This window comes from Eleginops maclovinus, chromosome 14 (assembly GCF_036324505.1).
Source record: "Eleginops maclovinus isolate JMC-PN-2008 ecotype Puerto Natales chromosome 14, JC_Emac_rtc_rv5, whole genome shotgun sequence".
NCBI classification, from domain to species: domain Eukaryota; kingdom Metazoa; phylum Chordata; class Actinopteri; order Perciformes; family Eleginopidae; genus Eleginops; species Eleginops maclovinus.
Window position 1 is genome coordinate 1727705 of NC_086362.1, and position 14928 is coordinate 1742632.

A 14928-nucleotide genomic window follows, 5' to 3' on the forward strand; every position below is an offset into this window, starting at 1 on the left:
GTTTATATCTTATTTTAAATGAAGGTTTGGGACCATTTAGTAGTTAAGAGCTGGATTAGTTTCAGGGTACTTAGTGTTTCTGTTAGATGTCCTATTTTAAATGTCAGTGAGATATCTTTCAAATACTTTCTGTGTGCGTCATGATCCTGGTTTCGTGTCTGTCATGTCTTTGTGTTGTGTTTTATTTTGAAAGGTTTTCCCCTCTTGTGTCAGGTTAAGTTTCTCCCTGTCTTTAGTTTCCGTCCTTCCCCTGATTGTGTCATTGTGTTCACCTGTAGCCCCTGTGTTTCTCCTCCCCTCTCCAGCTGTGTGTGGTCTTCTGATTAGCCTTGTGTATTTAGTCTTGGTTCCCCTTTTGTCTCTTGTTCGGTCTTCGTCATTTCTTCCCTGATGTTGTACGCCTGTCCGTCTGTCTGCTCCTGGTCCCTGTATCCCCTGGTTAGTGTTGGTGTGGTTATTTTTTGGTTGAACGTACAGCTTTAATTTAAATAAAGCTCGCCTTTTGTTTGGACCCATACCTGCCTCCCGTTCATTTTACTGCACTTGGGTCCTGTTTCCCAAAACCCTGACAGTTTGGTGTGTGTGCCTCCGTTCTTAAGTCTTGACCGATCAAATAGCTCTTCCGTAGCTTAGCCCTTTAAGATTGTATGTTCCTGCGTATCCTTTTGATCTGATAAAAGCCCTCAATTGTTTTTAAAAATCGAAAGCCTTTTTTTTACAAATATTTTTTATTCTAACACAAAAAGATCAGTGTTTCTACCCGAGGCAGTAGCTTAGTCCTGTGGTGTTTCCAGAGTCTTTCAAAAGCATTATATTAAAAATCTTAAAGTAAGGCTTGAAGTCCTGTTGCATCAGACGCTAGCAATGATAGGAAAGGGCGTATTCAAGGAAATGTGGCTATTCCACAAAGACTTTAAGTCATAACAACGTTTGTATTGGTGTTTCAAAGGGAAATTGAGTTATTACAAATTGGGACTAAAATGTAACTCCAAAGGGCTTTAAAATGTAATTTCTGCATCTTCTAATCCAATTATAGCTCTTGGTATGATTCTGTTAATCTAGGAAAAAGGAGTTCTTTATCATATATCATTATGGTGTTTTTTTAATGTAATAAAGGAGACATTTTGGTGTAAAGTTGTGTGCTTTCGGTTTATAATGATTGATGTATTTAAAGATTTCGTGTGTCTGTTGTGTATGATCTGCTTTTGGGACGTCATGCCTCCGTACAGCCTGTGGAATAAAAGGAAATGCAGAGCGGGACATTTGCCTACTGAGATTTACAGTCTAAAGTTTCAGGGGATAAATATGATACCTGTTCTGGTTTTCTGCGATGCAAAGAAATCCCGACTTCATGCATGCAAACACGATTTTAAAAAATGCACGCACATATTAATATAAAAAGAGGAGTGAGAGGAAGCCTGCAGCTCAGTTTGGAGAGAGAAGAAGAAACGCTGCTGAAGAAGTGAGTTACTTTAAACTCATGTCATTAAACGGCACTTTCTCTGGCGTCTAATCCAAATGTCCTCCTCTGTACAAACAGCCATGTCCTTCAACTCCTCCAACGCCTCCCTTCTTCCTCCCCCTTCCTCCAATTCCTCCCGCTCTGAGAACTGCTTTCAGTGCAGCTCCAGCTTCATCATCTTCACTTCCTTCTCCGTCACCAACGTCCTGGTCCTTCTGCCTCTCTGCTCCCTCATCTTCTACCTGGGCTTCCAAAGATACCGCGGGCGAGACTCCACGACCAGAGGTAGGAAGTACGTTTACTCAAGTACAGCTTGTACGTGCAATTTTGAGGGACTTTTTTTAGTGCTATTTTGTACCTGTACTCCACTTCAATTCAGAGGTAAATGGTAGACTTTTACTCCACTACATTTAAAGTGTTTGTTTAGTTACTAGGCAGATTCAGACTTTAGGTCGCCGTACAAGGGACACAAAAACTAAACAGAGCAAAAGCTTGAGACGTGATTTCAAAATGGAGAGAGCGTCCGGATGTGAGGGAGGTCCAGAGGCAGGGTGCAGAGCGGCTGAAAGCACCCCCCCCCCCTCCCCCCATGGTGGTATGGGTTGGATGAAGCAGAAGACCTGAGAATGCAGGGGATGTGTTGATGAGCAGGAGGTCAGAGAGGTCCAGAGGAGTGAGGTTGTAGCCTTAAAGCGAGGAGCAGAATCGTATACGGTATTTGACGGGCAGCCAGTGAAGTCGCTGAAGAACAGGAGTGATGTGGTTAAGGGAGGGGGGGGTTCTGGTGAGGATGCAGGCGGCACAGTTTTGGACCAGTTGAAGTTTATGGACGAACCCGAGAGGGACACCAAAGAGTAGAGAGTGGCAGTGCGTGAAGTGACCAGGGTGTGAACAAGAATGGCGGAGCTGTTAGGTGTGAGGGAGGGACGGAGGCTGACCGAATGACTCTACTGATGTGAGACTTGAAGGAAAGTGTGCTGTCGATGACACCCAGACTCTTGGCAGGATGGAGGCTGGTTTCGAGGACAAATACAGCTGAGTGTCATCTGCGTAGCAATGAAGCTGAAGGTTGAATTTGACAGAAGATATGGCCAAGAGGAAGAAGATAGAGGAAAAGAAGAGGCTCCAGGACAGAGAGAGATAAGAATGACTTTATTAATCCCAAACTGGCTGCGATTTGAAGGTTTTCAGTTGGATGAACTGAGTGCGGCAGAGAGAGATATGATGTGTGTCAGTGATTCCCATGGATGTCTACAAGGATGCTGTGAGAAATGGTGTCAAAAGCTGCCCTTATATCAAGGAGTACGAGAATGGTTAACAGTCCTCAGTCAGCAGCCATGAGGAGGAGGTTAGTTATTTTAACTAGTGCTGTTTCTGTGCTGTGAAGGGAGCGGAAGCACTTTGATGATCAATCATTATAAAACATATCAGAGATATTATTCTGAAATGGACCAATCAGACAATGACTACTTTTCACTGTCGCTACTTTAAGTACATTTAGAGGAGAGTACTTTCTACTTTCACTGGAGGAACATTTAGAATACTTTTACTGTGACAGAGTATTCCTACACTCTGCTACTTCAACTTTTAGGAGTACAACATCTGAGTAGTTCCTTTACCTCTGTCCACGGCAGGAAGTCACTCTGACGTCTTCACCTACCACATGGCCGTCATGGAGACAGCTGGCGTCGTCGGCTGCATCTTCAACGTCTGTGGCGGCTTCCTGCAAAAGCCCTTTTTGTTAACCTTTGGTATTAACCTGACCGTTGCCTCCACTAACGGACATGTTCCCTTTCACATCCTCACCTGCGTGGAGCGCCACCTGGCTGTGGTTCATCCAATCACCTACATGCGTTTGAGGAATAGGGGCGGGGTCATGATCAGGAACGTCAGCATCGCGTGCGTCTGGCTGCTCTTCTTCTCGTGGTTTGGGATCAGCACTGTAATTGTCGGCATGGAGCCCTATCTTGGCGTCACCACCTTCTCGATGGTGGTCGTGACGTACTGCAGCTTCTCCGTTCTATGCGCTCTGATTCGTCCAGGGCCGGGGGAAGGGGGCGGAGACAAGGGGAGGGTGGACCAATCCAAGAAGAGGGCGTTCAACACCATCGTGGCTATAGCGTTGACTCTGTGGTTCAGATTTGGGGGACAGATGCTTTTTGTTGCGTTGTTCGTCGCTGCGGATTTGAGTTACTGTGTGAAGTGTGCGCTGCTGATGGCAGGAGTTTGGCTGTGTCTGCCCAGCAGTCTGGTTTTACCGCTGCTCTATCTGCACAGGGCGGGAAAACTAATGTACTGCAGGAAAACTGAGTCAGGATCAGAACAGAGCAGAGGTTAGACGCACGGTGTCGTCAGGTTTTAACTCGTATAAAGCTTGCAAGTGTGTTGATTTAGTCTTTGAGCGACATATATGAGAATAACCAGAAGGAAAAAAGGTTGAAAATAAGCTCAATGAGCGAGGACTAATATATATGATAATGACCGTAGATCTTAAGAAACTAGTTTTAACCTTTGTCCGAGCTTTTCTAAATAACTGTCACTATGAGACAACATTTTGTACTAAATCTGAACAGTCAGACACCTCTAAAGCCTGGTTATATAGCCTGTTTTGGTATCAACAGAAAGTGTGCAAACTCAAACACGGCTTTAAGAGCTAGCTGCAAAAAAAGGGTGAAAAATATCCATCACATTGTGTAGGAATCTTTGTTTTTCCCACCTTCCTAACCATTTGAAAAGTGTTTTTATTCAATATTCAACAACAGATGTATATATTCTATCTCCCCTTACTCTATTTATCAGTGATCCCTGTGACCCTTCAGTTATAGCGAGACTTCATAGGAATAAAATACAGAACTTCTGGTGTGAAGTTGTCGTGCTTTCTTTAAATAAAGACTGAAGTTAAAGATGTTCACGTGTCTCTGTGCTGCTGTTGTCTGTGATGAATGATCTATATTTTGCATGTCATGCACTCATAAAGCCTGTGGAATAATTGGAAATATAGAGCAGGACATTTGCCTACTGAGATTTACAGTATAAGGTATCAGGGCATTACAATGGTACCTGTATTGGTGATGCAAAAAAGTCTGTCTTCATGCAAACACAAATATAAAAACACACATTATATATAATCAGAGGGGTGAGCAACGGGCTGCAGTCCAGTGTGGAGAGACCCGGCAACAGAGGAAGAAACGCTGCAGAACAAGTGAGTTTTGAATACTTAAAATACTGAAAAACTAACCTTTCTGTGCGTCCTAAAGGTCATTTCTGTGGAATATAGAACAGCTCTTCATGTACAATATGCTGTGATTTAGAATTATCACCTAGATAATCTCTTAAAAATGGACAGATAATTAAGAACAATTGAAATGCATGATCTTAAATATTTAGCAATGTCATGAGTTAGATTTCATAATTCTTTATTTGATTATTTCAGGGGAAATTGGGTACAAAGATAAGTATTTCTAAATATTTAATTTGATTACAAATATTTTAAAATAAGTAATAATGTGCAATAAAATATTAAATCGAATAAAGGTATCTATATAAATAAAGGCAGTAAAAATAAAAGTCAAATAAAATATAGAATAGAAAATAATGATTAAGTAGGAATGTCCCCAAAAATAAATGGTATAAATTATTATAACATTTTATAAAAAGATAGTTTAAAGAAAATTAAATAAAGATAATTTTATAAAAATAAAAACATTAAACTACATTTTTCAATTTAAACATAAAATAAATATTAATTTACTTTCAATTATTTTTGACTAGTTAGGAGTGTTTTGTTTTTACCATGTCTCATTTAAGTCCAAATATCAAAATACTAAGGGTTTCCTTCATGTAATTTGATTGCACTTTTTCATCCTTTCCTGACGTCTTCACCATGTCTAATCTACTTTATAGAAACAGCCATGTCCTCCAACTCCTCGTCCTCTTACCGCTGCTATGACTGCAGACTCAGCTTCATCATCTTCACCGCCTACTCCGTCGCCACCATCATGGTCCTGCTTCCTCCCTGCGTCCTCGTCCTGTCATTGGGCGTCTGGCGATGGCGGGGGCGGGGCTCCATGACAGGAAGTCACTCCGACGTCTTCACCTACCACATGGCCGTCATGGAGATGATTGGCTTCGTCGGCAGCGTCTTCCAATGCTTCGCCGTCGTCCTGCAGAAGCCCTTCTGGATGAAGGTTGCTGTCTACCTGGCCGTTGCCACCAATCACAGTTATATGCCATTTCACATCCTCACCTGCGTGGAGCGCCACCTGGCTGTGGTTCATCCAATCACCTATATGCGTTTGAGGAATAGGGGCGGGATCCTGATCAGGAACGTCATCATCGTGTGCGTCTGGCTGCATTTCTTCTCGTGGCTTGGTATCAGTATTGTAAGTTTCGGCTTGGAGCCGTATCTTTGCGTCACCACCTTCTCGATGGTGGTCGTGACGTTCTGCAGCTTCTCCGTTCTCCGTGCTCTGATTCGTCCAGGGCCGGGGAAAGGGGGCGGGGACAAGGGGAGGGTGGACCAATCCAAGAAGAGGGCGTTCAACACCATCATGGCTATAGCGTTGGCTCTGTGGTTCAGATTTGGGGGACAGATGCTTTTACTGTCGATGTACTTCGCCTTGGATTTGAGTTACTGTGTGAAGTGTGTGCTGGTGAAGGCAGGAGTTTGGCTGGGTATTCCCAGCAGTCTGGTTTTACCGCTGCTCTATCTGCACAGGGCGGGAAAACTAACGTGCTGCAGGAAAACTGAGTCAGAGCAGAGCAGAGGTTAGACGCACGGGGTCGTCAGGTTCTGACTCCTCTGAACGCTTGCAAGTGTGTTGATTCAGTCTTTGAGTGACATGTATGAGAATAACCAGAGGGAAAAAGGTTTAAAAAAAGCCAAATGAGCAAAGATTGATATATACTATACCTTAGATCTCTTATTAAAAAAAGGCTTTTCAAAGTCACTCCCTCCAACTCAATACCAGCCAATCAGAGGCCATTCTTATTGGAACGCCACCTCAAATACTCACAGCCGATAATCCTCAAATCACCATCAACGGCCACTCCCTTCCTCTTTCCCCTCTTGTAACGAGCCCAGGTGTGAAACTGGACTCATCCCTTTTATTCCAATCGCACATTAAGACTGTATGCCAAGCCTCGTACAACCCGCAGAACATCTCCTGTGTGTGTGTGTGTGTGTTTACTGACTGTCCTTCATTTTACATTTGAACCTTTTTCTTTATCTTTTCAAAACAAAGCTTTTTTTTTAATGTATTTTATTAAATATGTTTCTTAGATAACTTTTCATTTCATTTTAGTTCCCCCCCTAGCTTTCTGAAGCACCTTGAGATGACGTTGTTTTCAAAGTGTGCTTTAGAGATAAAATGTATTATTATTGATCTTAAGAAGCGGGTGTTAACCTTTGTCAGAGCTTTTTGTTTTAGGGTTTTTCTGTCGCTACCTGAGACAATATCTTGTTTAAAATATATCATTTTTGCCCTAAATTGGATCAGTTAGACCCGTCTAAAGCCTGGTTATATAGCCTGTTTGGGTATCAAAACAGCAAGTGATGCTCACAGAAAGTGTTCAAACTCAAACACGGCTTTAAGAGGAGCTAGCTGCAAAAAAAGGTGAAAAATATCCACTAAAATACCATAAATGTGTGTGTTAGAGTTTTTGGGAATCTTTCGGTATTTTTTGCACCTTCTTGTGTGTTTGTGATGCAAACAACAATAAATGTATATATTATATCTCCCCTTACTCTTTTTTATCAGTGATCCCTGCGTACTGCCACACTTTAATTATAGCAGGACTTCAGGCATGACCCGGGGTTATAAAATACAGAACTTCTGGTGTGAAGTTGTCGTGCTTTCTTTAAATAAAGACTGAAGTTAAAGATGTTCACGTGTCTCTGTGCTGCTGTTGTCTGTGATGAATGATCTATATTTTGCATGTCATGCACTCATAAAGCCTGTGGAATAATTGGAAATATAGAGCAGGACATTTGCCTACTGAGATTTACAGTATAAGGTATCAGGGCATTACAATGGTACCTGTATTGGTGATGCAAAAAAGTCTGTCTTCATGCAAACACAAATATAAAAACACACATTATATATAATCAGAGGGGTGAGCAAAGGGCTGCAGTCCAGTGTGGAGAGACCCGGCAACAGAGGAAGAAACGCTGCAGAACAAGTGAGTTTTGAATACTTAAAATAATGAAAAACTAACCTTTCTGTGCGTCCTAAAGGTCATTTCTGTGGAATATAACATAGCTCTTGATACTTAAACTGTGATTTTGATTTATTATATAATCTCCTTAAAAATCAACAGATAATTAAGAACAATGGGATTGTTTAATCTAAAATAATTAGCTGATTCAATGACATGAGTAATTTATCTATTTCAGGGGATAATTGGATTTCACGACAGTATGTATTTTTAAATATTAAAATATAATAAAAAAATATTTTAAAACAAGTAAAAATGTGCAATAAAATATTAAATAAAATATACAAAATATATCTATATAAATAAAAGCTGCTAAAATAAAAAATGTGAAATAATATATTTAAATAGTAAATAATTAGATGAAACAAGTTAGAGGAAGAACGCCCCCCCAAAAAAACTCCATAAATTGTAAACAATTATTAAATATAAGAACTAAAAAAAAAGATAAAGGTTGAAACAAATTAAATAAAGACATTTTTATAAAATACTAACATGTCCAATAAAAGTCAAATAAATATGTAATTCAGAATTAAATAATCATTTATTTTTAAACTATTTTTAGTTATTGAAATAAAGTCTGAGCTGAAAATAATAACAGTAATAATAATGTTATTAAATTACACTTTGAGGTTATTTTGTTATTTAGATTTTACAATCTGGAATTTAAGGAAGACTACTATTAAAGTGTTTCCTTCGTAATTTAATGCACTTTTTAAAAACTTTTGTGACGTTTTAACCATTTTCTAATCTTCATTTTCCCGTCTCTCTCTCCTACTTTATAGAAACAGCCATGTCCTCCAACTCCTCCAACTCCTCGTCCTCTTACCGCTGCTATGACTGCAAACTCAGCTTCATCATCTTCACAGCCTACTCCGTCGCCACCATCCTGGTCCTGCTTCCTCCCTGCGTCCTCGTCCTGTCATTGGGCGTCCGGCGATGGCGGGGGTGGGACTCCACGACAGGAAGTCACTCCGACGTCTTCACCTACCACATGGCCGTCATGGAGATGACTGGCTTCGTCGGCAGCATCTTCCAATACTTCGCCGTCGTCCTGCAGAAGCCCTTCTGGATGAACGTCACAGTCTACCTGGCCGTTGCCTCCACTAACGGACACGTCCCATTTCACATCCTCACCTGCGTGGAGCGCCACCTGGCTGTGGTTCATCCAATCACCTACATGCGTTTGAAGAATAGGGGCGGGGTCCTGATCAGGAACGTCATCATCGCGTCCGTCTGGCTGCTCTTCTTCACGTGGTTTGGTCTCACCGCTAAAAGCGTCATCTTGGAGCCGTATTTTTGCGTCACCACCTTCTCGATGGTGGTCGTGACGTTCTGCAGCTTCTCCGTTCTCCGCGCTCTGATTCGTCCAGGGCCGGGACAAGGGGGCGGGGACAAGGGGAGGGTGGACCAATCCAAGAAGAGGGCGTTCAACACCATCATGGCTATCATGTTGGCTCTATGGGTCAGATTCGGGGGACAGATGCTTTTTCTCGTGGTGTTCGTCTCCATGGATGCAGGCGGATGCTTGGAGTGCACGCTGCTGACGTCAGTGGTCTGGCTGTGCATTCCCAGCAGTCTGGTTTTACCCATGCTCTATCTGCACAGGGCGGGAAAACTAACGTGCTGCAAGAAAACTTAGTCAGAGCAGAGCAGAGGTTAGACGCACGGTGTAGGAAGGGTTCAACTCGTCTAAACGCTTGCAAGCGTGTTGATTTAGTCTTTGAGCGGAGAAAGTACTATCAGAGAATTACGAAAACAAATAAATGGGCAAGATTAGCACAACTGTTAAATTGCTGCACAAAAATAAATATTATACCTTAATCTGTGTGCAGCTCTCAGTCCTAAAGGGGGGGGGGTGCTTAATAAGTGTTGATGTGTTGAAGTGTGCAAATTCTAACTTTGCTTTTGGTTGAACTGCAAAATAAACACCATAAATAACAAACAAAAAAAGACTTAGAAAAAGGAAGTGAAAAATATTACATTAGTTTTAATTTATAATAGTTCAGATTTATGTGATATTTTCCTGATGTGTTTTCTATGCAAATATGACAATAACAAAACAAGCCCTTATTCTGCCTTTGCCTCATATCTATCAGTAAATCGATAAAGAATCAGATCTAAAATGGAACTGATATCAATAAAATGGTACCATTTCCCCTCACTGCTCGTGCATTAACCACATTTGAATTAAACCCTGATTTCCTGCAGGATCCACAGCAATACTTATGCATAATCAGATGAACCCACGCTCTTCAGGGGGTATATTTGCATGAAGTAAAGCGAGGTTTCCCTGTACACAGGTGGACAGGTGTTTGATTTGAATAGACACCGGTTTAAAGTTCCAGCTCATTTGAAACTTGTCAAACAACGAGGTTATTAAGAGCCTTTCTGATGCCTAATGGATATAATAAAGAAATATTCAACCTAGGATTTTGTGTGAAGCTTTTTAATAATTCATTTTCAATCCAGTTTTATCCTTTCATTTATCTAAATGTAGTAAATTAAATATAAATAATTCATCAAATGATTTCCTTATGTTTATATGTGCTGTATTTAATAAATATACAGTAAAATAAATGGTCTTTAAATGGAATAGATGTACTCTACAATGACTTCTAAATGTGTTTGTGTGCAGCTGTGAAAGGAGACGGATAATGCAAAGTGTTCAATAACATGCAAAACACACGCACGGTATTTAAAGTATAAGAAACACACACTATATTCAGTTTAGGACAACACACAGCTGGCGGAGGATCAAGGAGACGAAGAAGTGAGTGTATCATCTTAAATTATATATATCAAATCAAAGGAAAGTTTATTTTTATAGCCCAATATCCTTACTGGGCTTTACAGAATGATACGCAGAACTAACGGTGTAAATAAAGTTAAATACATGATAAATGTATAAAAAAACAGCCAAATAAAATATGATTATCATCTTATTATAAAAGCAGCTTAAAACATTTCAATAATCAAACACATTGAAGTGACGTAATCCAAATATCATGTTGTAAATGGTTTTATTTTTAAGAATACTTCAGCTTGACTAGATTGTTTTTATTATTGAGATTAGATTTATAGTTATTATTCTTGTTCGATGCTCACCCTGACCCTTCCACATTTTAGATTTATAGTTATTATTCTTGTAAAATATTTGTCTCCTGCAAGACGTGTTTTTATGTCACAATTTTCGGCACTTTTTACATTAAAGAAAGTCAGATTTTCATTAATAAATCACCGTTTAATGACGTTATGTACCTGACAAGTGAACATTATCATTGATTTGTCCAATTAAGCCAAATACCTGTTGTTAAGCATTATATTATACACTAATCTGAATATATTTTGGAGGAATACACTGGAATTAGAGCGTTTTAAGCAGCATTTTAACAATTCTGATATCAGTAAAATGTTTAACGATGATATTTCTAGAGCAGACACTTCAGTGCATGTGTTTTATGGTCATGTTGAGGCGCTCGTAGCACTTGTTTAAGGTTAGTGAAAGACTGTGGTCTTATTTTAATAAATAAAAACCCACAAGAAAAAGAATTTGGAGAAAAACAGCTTGTGATGAGTTAGCTAGCATTAGCATTCAGCTAAAACCCCCATAAAGCTGCAGGATTTCTTTGTCATATCTTCACATTTCACTGTTTTAACTTGTTGATCATTTCCCCCCAACCCTTGCACACAGTTGAGTCTGTCAACTCTTCCAATACCTCCCTTCCTCCTCCCCTCTCTCCCCCTACAGCTTGTCATTATGAGTTAGCTAAAAACCTCATAAAGCTCTTGGTATTCTTTTATTTACATATTTTTTACCAGTTTTTCTTTTCCCCCCTCCTTGCCTACAGTTATATCTGTCAACTCTTCCAATGCTTCCCATCCTCCTCCCCTTTCTCCCCCTGCTACAGCTTGTTATTAAGAGTTAGCTACGTTAGCATTCAGCTCAAAACCTCATAAAGCTGCAGGAATTATCTGTCTTAATTTTCCTATTTTCACTTAGTTAACTTGTTTTTCCTCTTCCCCTCTAGCCCTGTTTCTTGCCCACCGTTATGTCCGTCAACTCTTCCAGTGCCTCCCTTCCTCCTTCCCGTTCCACATTCTATGCCCTCATGCTACAATGCAACACTTCCAGAACCAGCGTCATTAGCCTCACCGCCTATTTAGTGACCATCACCCTCTTCCTCCTCCCTCTATGTGTCCGGGTCGTGTACCTGGGTGTGCAGAAATGGCGACGGCAGCCCGACGCCGTGATATGCCACTCGGACGCCTTCACCTACCACATGGTCACCACGGAACTGTTGAATATTCTGGGGTCTGCCCTCAACTGTTTGGCTGTCCGCACCGGTCAGAAGGCACTGACGACGGTGGGGGTGTGCCTGTTCCTCATCAACATGAACGCGCAGCAGTATTTCCACCTCCTCACCGGTGTGGAGCGCTACCTGGCCGTGGTGCATCCCATCACTTTCCTGAGGCTGCGTGGAAAGAGGTCGATGCTGATCAGGAACGTCAGCATCGGATGCTCTTGGCTGCTCAGCTTTGCGTTCACAGGTCTTCTCATCTTGCCAGAGGATGCAGTGAACATTGCATCCTATTTATGGACAATTATCTTCTTGTTTGTGATCCTCTTCTGCAGCCTTTCGGTCGTGTGGGTTCTGGTTCGCCCGGGGCCGGGGGACGGACAGCGGGTCGACCAATGCAAGCTTAGGGCGCTGCACTCAATGATGGTCATACTGGGAGTGCTGTTGTTCCGATTCGGCAGCATCACCATCGGCTCAGCTGTGTATTTTTCTGGGCAGCTGCAGAATGAGGACAGGTGTTTGGCCTTGTACTGTATGACCTGGATGTGTCTGCCCAGCAGTCTGGTTTTACCGCTGCTCTATTTGCACAGGGCGGGAAAACTAACATGCTACAGGAAAACTGATTCAGGATCAGAGCAGAGGTTAGACGCACGGTGAAAGCCAAAGTTTTATGATAGAAATGTATAGCAGGGCCCCCAAGAATAGAAACTGCCGGATGCTAACCTGCATATGTTGGGCAATTTGATCTATTTGGACAATTTTGGAGCGTTTGAGGGATTTTTGAGGATGCCGAGTCCATTTCTGACATTTTCAGCATCATGAATGGCAGTTTTAACCAGAAAATGTACATATTTGTTCTCTCTGTGAACTGATTTTGACTACCATGAGTAATGTTGCGACCAATGGATATAGAGAGCATAAAATAATGATTTCCTCTACTGAGGACATTTTGATTTGCAAATAAATAAGCAATCTGTCCCCTAAATCTTCAAAATGGGACCAAAATACATCAAATTCCACCTAGAGAGTAATTCCACTCTCTGGTTAAAACTGACATTTTTGATCTTGAATATGTCAGAAATGGATCAGCGACCTCTCCAAATCGTGTGACTGTCTCAAATAAAATGTGGTTGTCTTAACTGGTATTAAAGTAAAAGAATAAAAACTCATAAAAATAGGATTTAAAACATTGCATTAGTTATAAAAAAGGTAGCAGGCCCACCGGACATCCATCCCCTACTTATTCTGTGAGGACAAAGCTGTCTCTGCCGCCTGACCAGACATCTGACCCCATCTCCATATCTCTGGACTGAACCCTTTCTGACCAACAGAGCGATTGTTTTCTGGCATCACTTTAACATTTTACGGGGAGAATCTGCATTTTGGTTTGAGGGCGCACGCCCACAGTGAGAGGGAGCAGAGACCCTGATACCTGGTTTAGACAGAACCCTGTAACTTAAATCTATATGATGGCTGTTTGTATTTGTGTCTCTTATTCACGTGCACGTTCTATAAACTGCATGCTAATATTCTGGATGGCAGCTTGTGATTTGCCCAACTCAATCTGCAGTGAAATGCATCGTCATTTATTTTGTAACAATGCAAAAAGCCCCCCCCCCGTCTCCTCCAAACATGAACAAACATGTATTTATTGGAGCTGGTTTTATGGATCAGTGGCTTTGGAAAGCAGGGGAAGCAAGGTCAGACAACCCTCCTGGATAAAGTGAGTGTCATTCATCCATCTGAGCTTCGTTTCATACTTTTGAGAGACACTCGATCCTTTTGGGGGGATTTTATCTTCATGAAAGTTTGCTTGTTTGATTTAGGACTTTTTTTTTTTGCAAATGCATGGTGCAGTCTGAGCATTTTAATGTAAAATAGCTTCTTTAACTTAAGATATATGCATTTATACCATTAAATAAACACCTCAAAGCTCTAATTTGTTAGATTCGATAGGGGATGATCAGATGTTGCTCTTGTATTTTGTACTTTTTGATTTTGAAGCAAAAAATATTATGATTTTTAATGTTGTAAAGGTGGTCTTACAGCATGAATCATAACCAGCTGCCAGGAAAAGGGGGTGCAGGTAGACACTGTGTTTAATTTGTTCTGATACCAGTAGAAGTACTGCAATGGAAATGTTCAAAATTATGAATAAAGAACCTAAAACCTTCAAATGATTCAGAATTAATACAAAATATGACTTGCATTTTTTTAGGATGGAAGGAAATTTCAAAATGTCATATTTTATTTCATGTTTAAATGAATCAAACTGTTCAATAAAAGTAGTAAAATATGATGAAACATCTCACCTGAGTGGAGCGCTACCTGGCTGTCTTTCCTCCAATCAGCATCAGAGAAAGGTGGGCGGAGTCTTTTGGATGTGTGTGTTTCCCCCTCAATGCTATTTCCACAACCTCTGTCACTTCTTTCTGCCGACGCTCAGTTATCTACACTGTGATTGGTCCAGGGCCGGGAAGGGGGCGGGACATACACAGGATGGACCAATCCAGGAGGAGGGCCTTCCACAACTGTAATAACTGGAACTCTGGGATGAAAAAGTACAGATGAAGTAAATCAGAACTATAAGTGTGATTATGGGATGTATTGCAAACACTAAATGTGTACTAGAGTTTAGTTAACTAACTCCTCGAAGTAACAAATGCTAATATAGTGTCTGAAAAAAATCCCCAAAGTATTGTTTTCTGACCGCATGAAAATAAAAGTCAAGAATACATTAAAAACAATCCCAGATTTTAACTAATTAATACATTATTTTGTTCATATTTTCCATGTTTAAGAATTCCTAATAATAAAAAATACCAACCTATCATGAGAGTAGAAGTCCCAGCTTGCACAGACCCAGATGCATGATGGGAGTTGTAGTCTATTTCCCTTGTTGAACTCACAGCTCATATTTATTCTGACATTTGAAAGTATAATTAGCAAAAG

At 40.8% G+C, this 14928-nt stretch overlaps 1 protein-coding gene across 1 annotated transcript in view; it reads right to left on the reverse strand.

Annotated features, from left to right (window-relative positions):
• The window catches only part of LOC134876161 (GRB2-associated-binding protein 1-like), a 30710-nt gene extending 16344 nt beyond the window's left edge, over positions 1-14366 (reverse strand). Inside the window, 1 exon segment of the mRNA XM_063901052.1 lies at positions 14289-14366. The gene's annotated coding sequence lies outside the window, so the exon portion shown is untranslated.
• Positions 14367-14928: the final 562 nt, after the last annotated feature.